We start from the raw sequence: 14,523 nt of genomic DNA, 5'->3' as shown, positions 1-14,523 counted from the left end.
TGACCAGAGAGTTCTTGCATCTCGGCTGGTGCTAAACGGTAGGGCGACTTGGCTACTGGGGTAGCTCCTGGGACTAAGTCTATTCTGAACTCGACTTGTCGTTGCGGAGGTAACCCGGGTAGTTCTTCTGGGAAAATGTCGGGAAAGTCGCTCACTACTGGGAGGTTCTTCAGTTCTTTCGTTTCTAGGTTCGTGTCGACGACGTGAGCAAGAAATGCGTGGTATTCTTTGCGCAGATATTTCTGTGCTTGAATACTAGATATAATGCGAAGACTCGCACCTGGTTTGTCGCCGTAGACTATAAGCGTTTCGTTAGACGGGAGGTTTAGTCGGACTGCTTTCTCGTAGCACATGATGTCGGCGCGATGAAGACTTAACCAATCCATGCCGATAATAACGTCGAAACTTTTTATCGAGACCGGCATAAGGTCAATTGGGAATGAATGGTTATCTAAGGTTAGAAGACAACCTAAGTATATGCTATTAGTACTTTCAGTTTTCCCATTGGCCATTTCTACTGTGAATTGTTCATTAAGTGCGTGTGGTTGTTGCTTAAGCATGCGAGCAAATTTGTGGTTTACGAAGCTTCGCTCCGCTCCACTATCGAACAGAATGCATGCATAGGAGTTATCAAGGAGGAACGTACCAGTCACCACTGTCGGGTCAGCAACTGCTTCCCCGTGGCCTATTGCTAGTACCCTCCCTGCTCCTCCAGTATTCCTCGCCTTAGGGCAGTCCCTTTTAAAGTGGCCGGCTTCGCCACATCCATAGCAAGTTGGGCTCACGCCAGAGCCAGGAACTTGGGAGACCGGTTGCGCCGGGAACCTACAGAATCGGACGGTGTGTCCTTTCCTGTGGCAGTTAGTACACTGCATTTCATGGCAGGCGCCGTTGTGGTGGAAGTTGCATTTGTTGCACTTCGGCAAACTTCCAGAATACTGCTTCCCCGGAGCAGTAACAGCAGTAGGGGCTACCGCAGCATGCACTGCTACAATTTGCTGTTTCTTTGAAGCACGCTGCTTCTTCTTCTCATCCCAGAACTTCCGCTTGTTGCCAGCGGGTTTAGAGGGTTCCGGGATGGCTAGAGTGGTTGTAGTTGCAGGGGTCTTGACTCCATGGTCAATAAGTCTTTGTGCCAATCGCTTGGCACTATCGAAGGTAGCAGGGTTGGATGCTAAGACGTTCCCCTGGTACGGAGGCACCAGCCCCCATACATACCGCTCAATCTTTTTCCCTTTAGTGGGAACCATGTTGGGGCATAGGGCCACCAGTTCGCTAAAACGGGCAGTGTAAGCGATCACGTTGGTGCCCTTCATAGTCAGATTCCAGAGTTCATGTTCTAACTTCTGGACTTCGCCCCTAGGGCAATACTCCTCAGTCATGAGGTCCTTCATTGTTGCCCAGCCCATGTCGTTAGCCACGACGAGAGTTAGGGCTTTGACGTGGCCGTTCCACCACGTTAGGGCTTTATCCTCGAAGGTGCATGCGGCATATTTCACTTTGAATGCTGCAGGGCACGCACAGATTTCGAAGACTGATTCCGTCTTCTCGAACCATTGCGAGAGAGCAATGACTCCGCCGGTGCCATAGAAAGGCTTCGGCTTGCAGTTTGTGAAATCCTTGTAAGAGCACTCCCTTGAGCGCACTTGGATTTCGATCGGAATAGATTCCACAGGGGTTCCACCTCTGCTAGCATCAGACGAGTGATACTGAGCCATGGCAGTTGCCACTGCTGCAGCTACGGCAGCATTCAGGGCTGCAGTATCGATGACTGCAGGTGGTGGAGGCGGTGGAGGTACAGGATTATTCCTATTTCTGGGAGACTTGCGAGGAGGCATCCTTCAGCTATAAGTTTATAAAAACAAGAAGGATGATAAGAATCAATTCGTAAGCAAAGTGAGAGTGACCCATGGACTAAATAACCATAGGCCAACCGTTTGAATGAGTGTTTGAAATCACAATAAGGAATATTAGTAGGAATACACAAGTGTACAAATTTTTCCCACATAACAGATTTCAATAGTACGGGTATTACTGATGTAATAAGTTCAAGGAAAATCGACCTAACAGTAGGTCTTACATCATACCATAAGGACAATACTGACAGTCCTAGATTCCTATTTAGAGTACCGAAAGTTAGGAATATTTTACAGACAAGTGCTACTTAGAGCACATAAGTTCAAGGCTATCCCTAATTCAAAAGACAGAGATGTACTAGACATCATCTAGTGGCGATGGGAATTCCTCGGGCGATCCCTGAGGTCGGACACTTGACGAAACACCTCTTGAAGGTGTCGGTCCTGAGCTCTCTGACGAGCTCGAAGTTCTAAGACTTCAGCACGGGAGGCAGCCAGCTGTTGCTGCAGTGTTTCGTTGGTTCTCCGGGTCCGTTCCATGTCTTCTTCGAGACGGCGAATGCGGACTGTATTGACGCCTGAATTGGCATCAATCTCCATGACCCGGTCGATGGCTGCTCGACCTTGCTCGACATTACGAGCTATTCTGCGGATGATCACCGGCAGAGCTCTGTCAGCAGAGCCACCATCGCTAACGTTGTAGAAGGTTCGGTCCCCAAAGTATGGTAAGGGCTGACCCTGCTCATCACTCCAGCGATTCAGATTGTTTGCCTACATGGGTGTAGGACCTGGAAACGCTGGTCGAGGGTTGTTGTTCGGGGCTTGACCTACAAGCGGTAGGTTGTTGACTTCAGGCTCGGAGTCAGATCCATCTGAAAAGCCTTCTGCGAGGTGATCATCCAAAGGGATTGGATGCTCATCTTCAGGCTCTTCATCGATCCACCCGGCATTGCCTTCATTGGGAAAGTACGGGTCACCATGATGAAATCCAGCCATTTAGATCTACGCGAGAAGAGAGGTATTAAGAATATAGTATACGTGTAACTAATAGCACAAAATACTCCTATAGTATTTTAAGTTCTAAGTTCTACTGATCTTCTTGTGGTATTGTTGGTAAGTTTTTAGACTTGTTAACATATCACAACCATTCTAGGGCATATGCTAATCACTCCTAGGACCAGCATAGTTGATCAGGCTATGCCATTCCCAGGACTGACCATACATCCCCGAGCTTACTTGTGATATTCAACAATCGTAATACTTTTGTTCTTGTCATTGTGACACTGATTTTAGTATGAATGCAGACTAGTATACTTAATTAAATATTTTATTATTTAAAGTATAGACTCTTGGTCAGAGTGTTTTAGTCCCTTTTGGGCTTATAGATTAGTATATCTTTTATGGGTTGATATACTTGATTCACTATAAACAATGCTCTGATACCAATCTGTCACACCCCAAAAACAAGAACGGCGGAAACGTTCTGGGGCGGAGGACGTCATGTATAGTATCACAACACAGTAAATGTAAATAAGCAAACAACATCATCCATTGCATTAAATATATAATTTTAATACAAGTGTGTTCTGTACAGCTATAGACACCAAAAATAATGAAACACAAAATAATATGAGATGAGTCTTGAAAGCACTCCATCTTCTCAAAAGCTGGCCTCGGTACCTGTCTACTGATGACCTGAGAATACAAGTTATTTTGAAAGAGTTTATCAGCATAAAGCTGGTGAGTTCATAAGTATTTTAGTGTCAATGTTTCTTGTAAAAACATTTGAACCTGTCTCAAAGTATAAGTTTGTAAAAATGTAAACAAATGTTTGAAAGTGTTTGTAAAAGTTTGAATCTCTCAGAAAATCCTATATTTTCTATAAAAGTAACCTTCTACCAAGGCTAGGCGGTTTTGTAAACTTGTCTGTTGTAAAGTGTGTGATTACCCAAATATAACTATCATTTGTTAAAAATATAGTTTGTACATTAATGCTTAAGTGAGGTTATCACTAAAATATGTAATGGGTAAATCATTGTAGTACTGTAGCTTTGTATATTAAGACTACTGCTGTACTAAATACTACTACCTTAAACCGGATTTATATTAAGGCATAATGTGATAAATTGCACCATGCTATCGACTGGTAACAACGACATAATGAATGGTCGTAATAAGGAATGACGTTTGGCACCCGCAGACCTGCAGGTCCGGCTGTAGCTAGCAGCAAGGTGTAGGATAGTCAATCCAGTATAGATCTATACGCAAACTCACGCTCTCCCTCCAAGAGAATTCTGGCTACAACTCGGGCCATGACATTTAAGGCATGCCCGATACAGTGGATCACAATTATTACGTATTTATGTATATGTATTGTTTCTCGTATCTCTGTATATGTATTGTTTCTAGTATATCTGTATATGTATTGTTTCTAGTATATCTGTATATGTATTGTTTCTAGTATATCTGTATATGTATTGTTTCTAGTATATCTGTATATGTATTATTTCTAGTATATCTGTATATGTATTGTTTCTAGTATATCTGTATATGTATGATCCTGCGTTACCCCGATGGTAACCAGCTAATGATGTACTGATGAGTATGAACATGAAAGTACTTTTATGTCTATATATGTATATATGATATATAAGTAATATTGAAACGACCTTCGGATGGTCACCCGAAATCCCACCAGACCACATTTCAAGGCGCGAAAAGGAAATAGGGCGGATGGCCTTCCTAATTCCTTTAAACATTATTTATACATCTATACATATATGGACATGCAATTGAATATATAAAAGCATAAATAAGTTTTCATAAAACATTTGAAGCATAAATAAGATTTCAGGAGGAGATCGACTTGATGTCGATCTATAAAACAATTTGAAGGCATAAGTTAATAAAACAGTTTAAGTATAAGAAGCATTTGTTTAAATCACAGTCTATAAGTAAGTTTGGATAGTAAAACAGTTTGTAAAACATTTCAAAGTAAGGCATTTTGATAAACAGTTTGAACAGTGGTAAAAATAGTTGTTTTCCTAGTTATTAATCACATGTGCTTAAATGCAATCACATGTGATTGAAGCAATAACTTATAAGTATTTGACTTGTATTCCCCCCCATAAAGTATTTACAACACTTAAAATCATTTCAAAGGTTGATCCAAGGGGTATGAACTCACTTGCGGTGAGTCGTTTGAATTGCAATGTCGGCTACCATGCTAGGTGACAAACGGAGACTGGTTTACACGCACGAGCCTAGTTATCATATAATAAGCATATATATATATATATATATAACTAATTAGACAAATAATAACTTAAATAAATAAGTTAAGACACTTAGAAAACATTTAAACACTTTTGTGAGTGTTTAGGGTCCAAATGGTTGCATCTAAGTTGCTACGGGACAAGGCAAAAGGGTTTGAAACATCAAAGGGCCTTGTATAGGAGTTCACCATCCAACAAACCCCACACCTTGGAGTTTACGGCCGTAAACTCATAGGTTTATGGCCGTGAACTCCTCAAATGGTGTTTTTGGGTGTTTTGTGGTGTTATCTTGCATCTAGAACACTCCTATCTTTATTGGAATAATGCATGAAGTAGTTTTAAGGCTCTAGAACACTCCATAAGGGAGTTTACGGCCTAAGGTCCTTCACCTTAGAGTTTACGGCCGTAAACTCTAGGAAATTAATTGATTTGAGGCACTTAAACATCAAGAATGGCATCCATGATTTTATCTAAGGCTAATGGGGACAAGAGGCACACTTTGGTGCCTTCACTTGGAGTTTACGGCCCAAGTCATGTTCCTTGGCCATAAACTCCTTCCAAGGAGTTGTTTCTATGTGTTCTTCTCTCCATTCTAGTCCCAAAGGTGCAAGGTAAATTGTCTAAAGGCTTAAGGGTAGCTTGGAATGATTTTTGTCCCACAAAATGGGGTTTACGGCCCAAGAAGGGTTCTTGGCCGTAAACTCCTAAAAACTTATGGTTTTTATGGGCTTTTGATGTTCTAAACAAGCACAAGCACTAGTAGGTAAAGTCCTTAAGCATTTGGGGAAAGTTTTAGGGCATTTAAGCCCTTGAAAAGGGGTTTACGGCCCAAGGGAGTTCCTTGGCCGTAAACTCCTAGAACTTATGTTTCTTGGTTGCTTTTTGATCCTTAAATGTAGTAGCCTATCTCCTAAACAAGTCTTCTAACAAGGAATTGGGACTAGGAAGCCATAATGTTCCATTTTGGAGTTTACTCCCCAAGAACGATCTTGGGCGGTAAACTCCCGGATCTTGTAATCTAAACATGTTATTGTTGCTAATATGCATTAAAGAAGTATTGAAACACATATAGAAAAGTAGACTCACAATCTGGGATGAAAATCCGAAGATCCGTCAGAGTGAATATGGCTTTTCTCTATTTGGAATTGTGAATAATGAATTAATTTAATTCAGAAAACTATTTATAGTCCTGGAATATTTTGGCAGAAAATATTTTCATTCCTGATGTTGGACTGTAACAGTATGAAACTTGAAATGCCCAAGTTTCACAAAACCAGGAGTATCCACTCTCCTGATATCATCTAAAACATAAACCTAATGTACACAAACTTGTTCGGAAAGGTTTGAAAATCACTGAAACTGAACTAGCTTCTAATGAATAGATGAGGTTCGTACAATTGGAAATTTCAGGTTGTCACACTATCTGGGTGATTGTCGATAGGTTAACCAAATCCGCCATTTTCTGCTAATAAAGGAGACGTACTAAATAGAGAAGCTAACGCGAATCTATAAAAAGGACGTGGTGAGATTGCATCGGGTACCGATATCTATTTTCTCCGATTGAGATAGTAGATTTACCTCTCGATTTTGGCAGTCGCTCCAGAAGGCATTAAGAACACAACTGGATATGAGCACTGCTTATCACCCCCAGACCGACGGCCAGAGGAGCGAATCATTCAAACACTTGAAGACATGCTCCGAGCCTGTGTGATTGATTTTTGGCAAGGAATGGGATAACCATTTGCCCTTAATCGAGTTCTCGTACTACAACAGCTATTAAACAAGCATTAAGGTTGCTCCTTTTGAAGCCTTGTATGGCCGGAAATGCAGATCACCTCTATGTTGGGCTGAGGTGGGAGACACTCAGCTAGCAAAAGGGCAAAAACCAAACAACACTCTTATAGGCCCTGAGATCATTCGGGAAACGATGTAGAAAATAGTTCAAATCAAGGCACGACTCCAAGCATCGTGAGACCGACAAAAGAGCTATGATGATAAATGAAGAAAGCCTCTGGAATTTCAAGTCGGAGATCGAGTGTTGTTGAAGGTCTCTCCCTTGAAAGGGATGATCCAATTTCGGAAGCGGGGAAAACTAAATCCACAATCCATCGGACCGTTCGAGATCCTTGCTCGGATTGTTCCGGTAGCTTATAAGCTACAGTTACCCTCAGAACTTAGCAACGTACATACGGTATTCCACGTGTCCAATTTGAAAAAGTGCCTATCAAATGAAACCCTCGTTGCACCCCTGGATGAGATCGAGGTGAACGATAATCTCCTGTTCGTCGAAGAGCCGGTTGAAATCATGGACAGGGAAGTGAAACGTATAAAACAAAGTCGCTTTCCGATTGTGAAGGTTCGATGTAATGCTAAACGCGGACCGGAATCCACATGGGAACGCGAAGATCAAATGACGCAAAAGTACCCTCACCTTTTCTCTAGCTCTTAGGATTGACTTTCAAAAGAACTTCGGGACAAAATTCCCTCTAACGGGGGGATGATGTCACAACTAGTATTTTAAGGCTAGGAAATTATGTCCATGTGTAATTACTTTTGGTGAATTCTTAAAACCCTAAGTACTATGTTATACATGTTAATCATTCAACAACAACAAGTCGAATCAAAAGTCACACGTGAAGCGCTAAACTTTGGGTTTGAAACCCTAACTTCCCTGTTCAAACTTTTATCGGAAACTTTCATCTTGCACCTTAGTCAATTCAATCAAAGTTAAACTTGTTTCGTTGACTTCTTGCACTACTATAGGGTTCGTTTAAGTGATTCTAAGCTTGAACATGATCAAGGTTGAGTCAAGGAATGAGTCAAGAAGTTATATACTGTCAAAACAAGGCCATACACACCTTTAGAGGGAGTGTACGGCCGTACACATGGATGTGCGGCCGCACACACACCTCCTGGAAGCACACTCCCTTCTAGGCAGCACACCCACCCTATATAAAGGGTAGACCCCTTTCCTTTCATTCCTTTAACATCCTGGCAGCAAACAACGCCTTTTCTCTCAAGCTTCTTCAACCACAAACCCTCCCAAGGCTTCAAAAACGTCAGTAATCCATCCCTTAGCTTGTTATACTTGAAGAACCTCTTGATCTAGGCCTTGAATCATGAAAGTCCTGTCATGTTCTTCATCTCGTTGAAGGAGTGCGACATCACACCCGTGTGTGCGGCAGCACACCCGTGTGTGCGGCAACACACTCTTGTGTGCGGTCACACACTCATGTGTGCGGTAGCACACTCATTTGTACGGCCATACACACACACCATAGGACCACAAACCCATTTCTAAGACCCTAAACTTGTACTACAACCGAGTATGGGCCTAGGAAACTTCATGGATGTAAGTATGGACTTTGAAAACACCTTTATATTGGCCATACACCTCACTCGTGCAATCTTTTGAGGTCCTAACACTTAGTGCAAGTAGTCCTAAGGTTCTTAGAATGGTTCTTCATCACATCTAGTGGTGAAATACCATCATTCGACTCCTTTATGTGTCATTACTGGTTGATTAGGATCAAATCGTGTTCAAGGCTTCACTTGAACATCCCGCATTTCGTATCGATCCTTCATTCAAATCACTCGAGGTGAGTTCATACCCTATTTTTTTTCCGAGTTTTTCATGTTTTCAGGGGGGGGGGAGTACAAGCAAAAGTACAAGGAAACTTGTGCTCCAAATATATTATTTTGTTTAAGATAATTATATTTTCAATATGCTTTTAACACGGAAACCAGTTTTACCAACCGATTAAGAAATCAACACGTAGAGACATTTTTCAAAACTAGAATAATGAACTTGTGAATCATATGGTAAAATGTATCATTTCCTAAAGGATTCATGCAAATCATAAATAGGATTTTCGATATTATTACTTGTAAATTCGTTAGGCTATGTTTGAGACACGTCCTTGGTAACACTCACCACAAGAAACAGAGTGGAGGACTAGCACTCATGACCAGAGTCTCTTGTTAGGAGAGCGTGAATGTTGTGTATAGATCTATACAGGACTGACAATCCCGCACCTCACTGCTAACTATAGTTCGACCGGCAGGTCTGCGGGTGACAAAGTCATTAAGGATATCGGCCGTTGTGGGCCATGCCCAGTCAGTTATGGTTACGAAACTCACAACCTAGATAACAGGAATTTACATTTGTAATAATGAATCAAATGAACTAACCTCAAAGTGACAACCGATAGATTACTGGAGGGTATTAATTATATCTTCAGGACTTAGTTCATCACGGTTTTCTTTTATTTAGTTTTTAAGAGTAATATATCTCTGGGTGCAACCAGGGTCTTTAAAAAAAAACTGCTTATATATATATATATATATATATATATATATATATATATATATATATATACACACACACACACACACACACACGAGTATGGTAGATACTTGCAAACCTCAGTTTAAAACGGATAATCAATCAACCACCTTTAGGGAAAATATAGGATTTTCCCGGGATAAACCGGCCATTCATAACGAATTGTTTTACAAACAACGGATATTCATATTCCTTTCACGACTCCTTGGATTGTACATATCTTGTATGAATCTGGTAGTCATGGAAGGAATTGGTTTTTCAAACATGCTTTTCATTAGAAAATATAGAATTTTCTTGAGGAACACTTTTTAAAGGATTCAAAGAAAACTTTTCCACCAAAACTAAATGCTTAAGAACTCACCAGCTTTATGCTGATATTCTTCAAAATTTCTTTTATTCTCAGGGAATTAGTAGACAGGTACTTCCAGGAGTTCGGAGAAGTCGAAGCATTAGAGTCGCGTCTTTACTATTTTAATTTTGATATGAACAAAACTACGTATTAAACAATGTAAACCTTTTCATATATGTATTCAATGTCTGGTTGTGTTTACTATGCTTGCTATGATACAATTGTTGTGATACTACGCTTGACGTCATCCACCCCCGAACGATTCCGCCGTTCCGGTTTGGGGGTGTGACAGATTGGTATCAGAGCCCTTGTTTATAGCGAACTAAGTATACCGAAACTTACATGGTATACAACTATAAATACTAAGAGGCCTAAGTTCTCTAAACTAAAAGTATACTTTCGAAAATACAAGTATTTTTATAAAAGTATACCTGAGTATCAGAATTTGTGTCGTAAGTAGAACAAAACAAAAGTATTCGGATGTTGGACATTGCGGTTAAACCTGGATAGTTATGTAATCATGTCTAGGGTCAATATAGCTTTATCAACTATATTCATTCGAGACATGACCAAAATGTGCTTGGGAGTGACTGTGGTGTCGCAGCAAGTCTAAAACTTACCTAGGTACCAAAAAAGTTCCAAAGTCAAACATAAGGGTTAAAATACTATAGGAGTATTTTAGGATGCTATAACGACTAAGCCGAAAACTTACCCAAGGATCCATCTTTCAAGAGTCAATTATGTAGCTATAGTACATTGTGAGTATTAATAGATCTGATGCCTATTAACTATCCCTTTACCCTCACCTCGCGTAGATAGCATGACTGGATTCCATCTCCCTGGCTACCCGTATTTTCCCAACCAAGGAAATGGAGGATGGCTCGAGGCAGAGCCAGAAGAAAATCACGAAATTCCTGTGGACGATGACTTCACAGAACAATTTCCCGAAGAGGCCGACCCAGAACCTGAAGTCGAGAACCTACCTCCAGTAGCCCCGATACTAAAACCTAACCCCCGATTTGAGTTCGAAGGCCCAATGCCTATGTGGGTTGGAAGCTTGGATAGATGGAGTCACGAACTAGGCCAACCCCGCCCGTATAATGGGGATCGCTGCTTCTACAATGTGGACAGAGGAGGCTTAGCAGATAGATCCCTTCCAATCATAGTCCGCCGAGTGGCCCGCAATGTCGAAATGAACATGACGGCCATTCAACGAACTGTGGAACTCGAGGCAGACTTGGATGCCAACATAAACCGTATTTGCAGTCTCGAGGTTGCTTATGAGAGGATTTTGAGAGACAATGAAGCTCAGCAGCGAGAGCTAGTTGCAACTCGAGCTGAGGTTGTAGAGTTCCGAGCACGCCAATCAGTATACGAGTGTCGCCTGCTTGAAATGGAGCGCCAGTTGAGTAACCTAAGGTTCCGCCCTAGAAGTGCCCGTCGCCAGTAGGAAATATTATACTTGTCCTTCCTTTTGGTCTAAAGAATAGTTTTCCTATATATGTTCCAAGTAGCTCCTTTCCCTGTAGACATTCTTGCCTTGCAAGTACCGATTTGCTAGTTCTTTATGTTGTCAAATTGATCCTCTGTTGATATGTGGTAAACCTACTCCTAGGTCAAATTTTTCCAACTCTATGTAATCTTGATATCGACAATGGTGGCAACTATCATATTTCAGTTAAATATTTTCATTGTTAAAAGTGTACCTTAGATCGGTAGCATGAAAAGTAAGCAACCTTATCAAGGTCCCATCATTGTTTTGTCCTCAAAATGTGAATCATGAGAGATACTTAGATGATTATTCTTTTTCCCCATCAATTTCGTATCAGCTTCGATACCCTAATCGGCACGAAATGGTTAAGTCTCAAATCGTGCTGATATCCTTTGCTTCGAGAAAGCGATTCGTCTCAATCTTCTCTTCAACAAAATCCTCATTGGTCACAGTGATACGATTTTTTTTTTGAAACTTCGTATCATTTCCTGCGTCAAGCCTAGGGGCATCTGCGGAAGGATTGCTATGCATTCTTGGCTCATGTTGACCATGAGACACAAGAAGTTAAGGATCTCAAGAGCATCTTCAAAGTCTGCAACTTTCCCGATGTCTTCTCCAAAGACATTCCGGGGATTTCTTCCTAGTGCCAAGTTGAATCCCATAATCGACTTGATCCTCGGAACTACCCTTATGGCCAAATCTCCATATCGTTAAGAGATGACGAAAATATGAGAACTAGTCAGCCAGCCCAATGAGCTGAGAAACCAGGAGTTCGTAAACTTATTGTATGTGAACTTTGTGTGCTCAAATCTTATCTATCCTTGCTAAGACTATAACATGGGGATGAGGGTCGAATCAATGAGAGTCAAACAAGCAAAACGGGAAATTCCAATGCATAGATAAACATTTAGGGTACATCCATAGGCAACCATTTTTGCTTACAATCTTCTTTTCTTGACATGTCTGATCATGCCTCCGAAGAAACGTAACCAACCCACCAGTAAGACACCAATCCTCCATATGTACTCAGCTACGTTCCAAGCTACTATCATAGCAGCTGTAGCAGCCGCCCTAGCTGTTCTTAACGCTAACAACACAAATGTGGGTGGAAGTGTTAGCGGTAATCCGAATCTTGGTGTTAACCAATCTCAACAACAAGTGCCTACTAGAAAGGACACACCTAACCTTCCAAAACGAAAGTTCAAAGGAAGTTTTTCAACCCAAAGACCTACTAAGAGGCAACGATTTCGGACAGTCGGTACCCTAGTCGTCCCTACTGCTCCCACACCAACCATACCCTACTGTGGAAATCTCCCGCACTACAGCAAATGCAACTACCATCATCATGGGATCTGCCGAGTGCTGCATTGCACTAGATGCAATAGGAAGGGACACACCTCCCGCGGTTGTAGAACCCTAGTCAAGATCATCACTCCGACTACTAAAGTTAGGACAACTCCAACCTGTTACCTTTGTGGAAGTTTAGGACATTTCAAAAAAGATTGCCCAACAGAGAAGAGCAATGGGAAAACAGGAGGAGTCTGACCTCAGAGAATGAGGAAGCATCAAAGAACCTTGCTATGTTTTGGTACGTTTTCGAAAACCCATATAATTGTTCATAATCGTGGTTTCTTTCCCGTCCAAATCTAATCGCGACGTACTCTTGAAAGTTAATGCCTTAAGGAGTAAATTATAGTAGCCTAGTGTATACGTTAGAGTCAGTTGTAGCTCTACATGACTCATATACGCCAAAAAAAATCATAGGAAAATCTAGTGGGAACCATCCCATTGAGAGCCTATAGTTTCAAAACAGCTGGACCCTGGCATTAGTAGTACCCACCAAGTCCAATCAAACGCAAAAAAATACCAGAGACGTTCATTTAAGGATGCCAATATGCTAGCAAAACGATCCTCCCAGACTAACCTGACGCACGATTCTACGACACCATCATGTCTAGATCGACTGAGTCTATGTTATACCAAACCCTTTTGTCTTAAATCGTTCGATTGTGAAACTCCCGTCGCTCGTGACGACAACCAGATAAAAACTTCAAAGAATTCATCTCTCTTCAAAATCCGAAAGTATTCATACGAAGAGTATCATCCTCAAAGAGAAGTACAAAGTAAGAGGACCATCCGGACAAGTGATGATGTGTCATGGGACCCACATCTATCCTTAATTGAACCTCCTTGCGACAAGGGCGACCTTTTCCAGTAGTAAGGTTGCGACGTTCGCAACCCTCTGCAGCCAAAAATATAGACCCCAGCTGTGCTGGGCTGAGGCGGGCGACACGCAAATAGAAAAGAGTCAAGTCCCCAAGATCTTTTCTAGGATCGGTCCATAGCGCACAAACTCCAGTTACCTCGAGCGCAACAACGCTCATCTCCTCTTCCTCGTTCGAAATCAAAATGAGTGTCCGGACGATGAGACACTTACGATTTCCCCTCGACAGCCTCGAGTTAGATGAGAGTCTACACTTAGTGGGAGAATCATCCGAGCTCATGGATCGAGAAGTCGAGCGAACGAAATAACGTCACATCCCGATAGTGAGGGTCCACTAGAATGTCAAACAGGAACTTGGATTTACTTGGGAGCGCGAGAGTCCCATGAACCTTAAAGTAACTACATCTTTTCTAAGACCATGAGTTATATTCTTCTTCTTGAATTTCGGGACGAAATTCCCTCTAACGGGGGGATGATGTGACAACACGAAACTTTCATCTCGCACCTTAGTCAATTCATTCAATGTTAAACTTGTTTCGTTGACTTCTTGCACTGCTAGAGTGTTCCTTTAAGTGATTCTAAGCTTGAACATGATCAAGGTTGAGTCTAGGAATGAGTCAAGAAGTTATATATTGTCAAAACAAGGCCATACACACCTTTAGAGCGAGTGTACGACCGTACACATGGGTGTGCGGCTGCACACACACCTCCTGGAAGCACACTCCCTTCTAGGCAGCACACCCACCCTATATAAAGGGTAGACCCCTTTCCTTTTATTCCTTTAACATCCTGGAAGCCTACAACACCTCTTCTCTAAAGCTTCTTCAACCACAAACCCTCCCAAGGCTTCAAAACCATCAGTAATCCATCCCAGATCTTGTTATACTTGAAGAACCTCTTGATCTAGGCCTTGAATAATGAAAGTGTCGTCATGTTCTTCATCTCATTGAAGGAGTGCGACCACACACTCGTGTGTGCGGCA

Source organism: Lactuca sativa, chromosome 8, assembly GCF_002870075.4.
Source record: "Lactuca sativa cultivar Salinas chromosome 8, Lsat_Salinas_v11, whole genome shotgun sequence".
Taxonomy (NCBI): domain Eukaryota; kingdom Viridiplantae; phylum Streptophyta; class Magnoliopsida; order Asterales; family Asteraceae; genus Lactuca; species Lactuca sativa.
Note: the sequence above shows the minus strand (reverse complement) of the source record.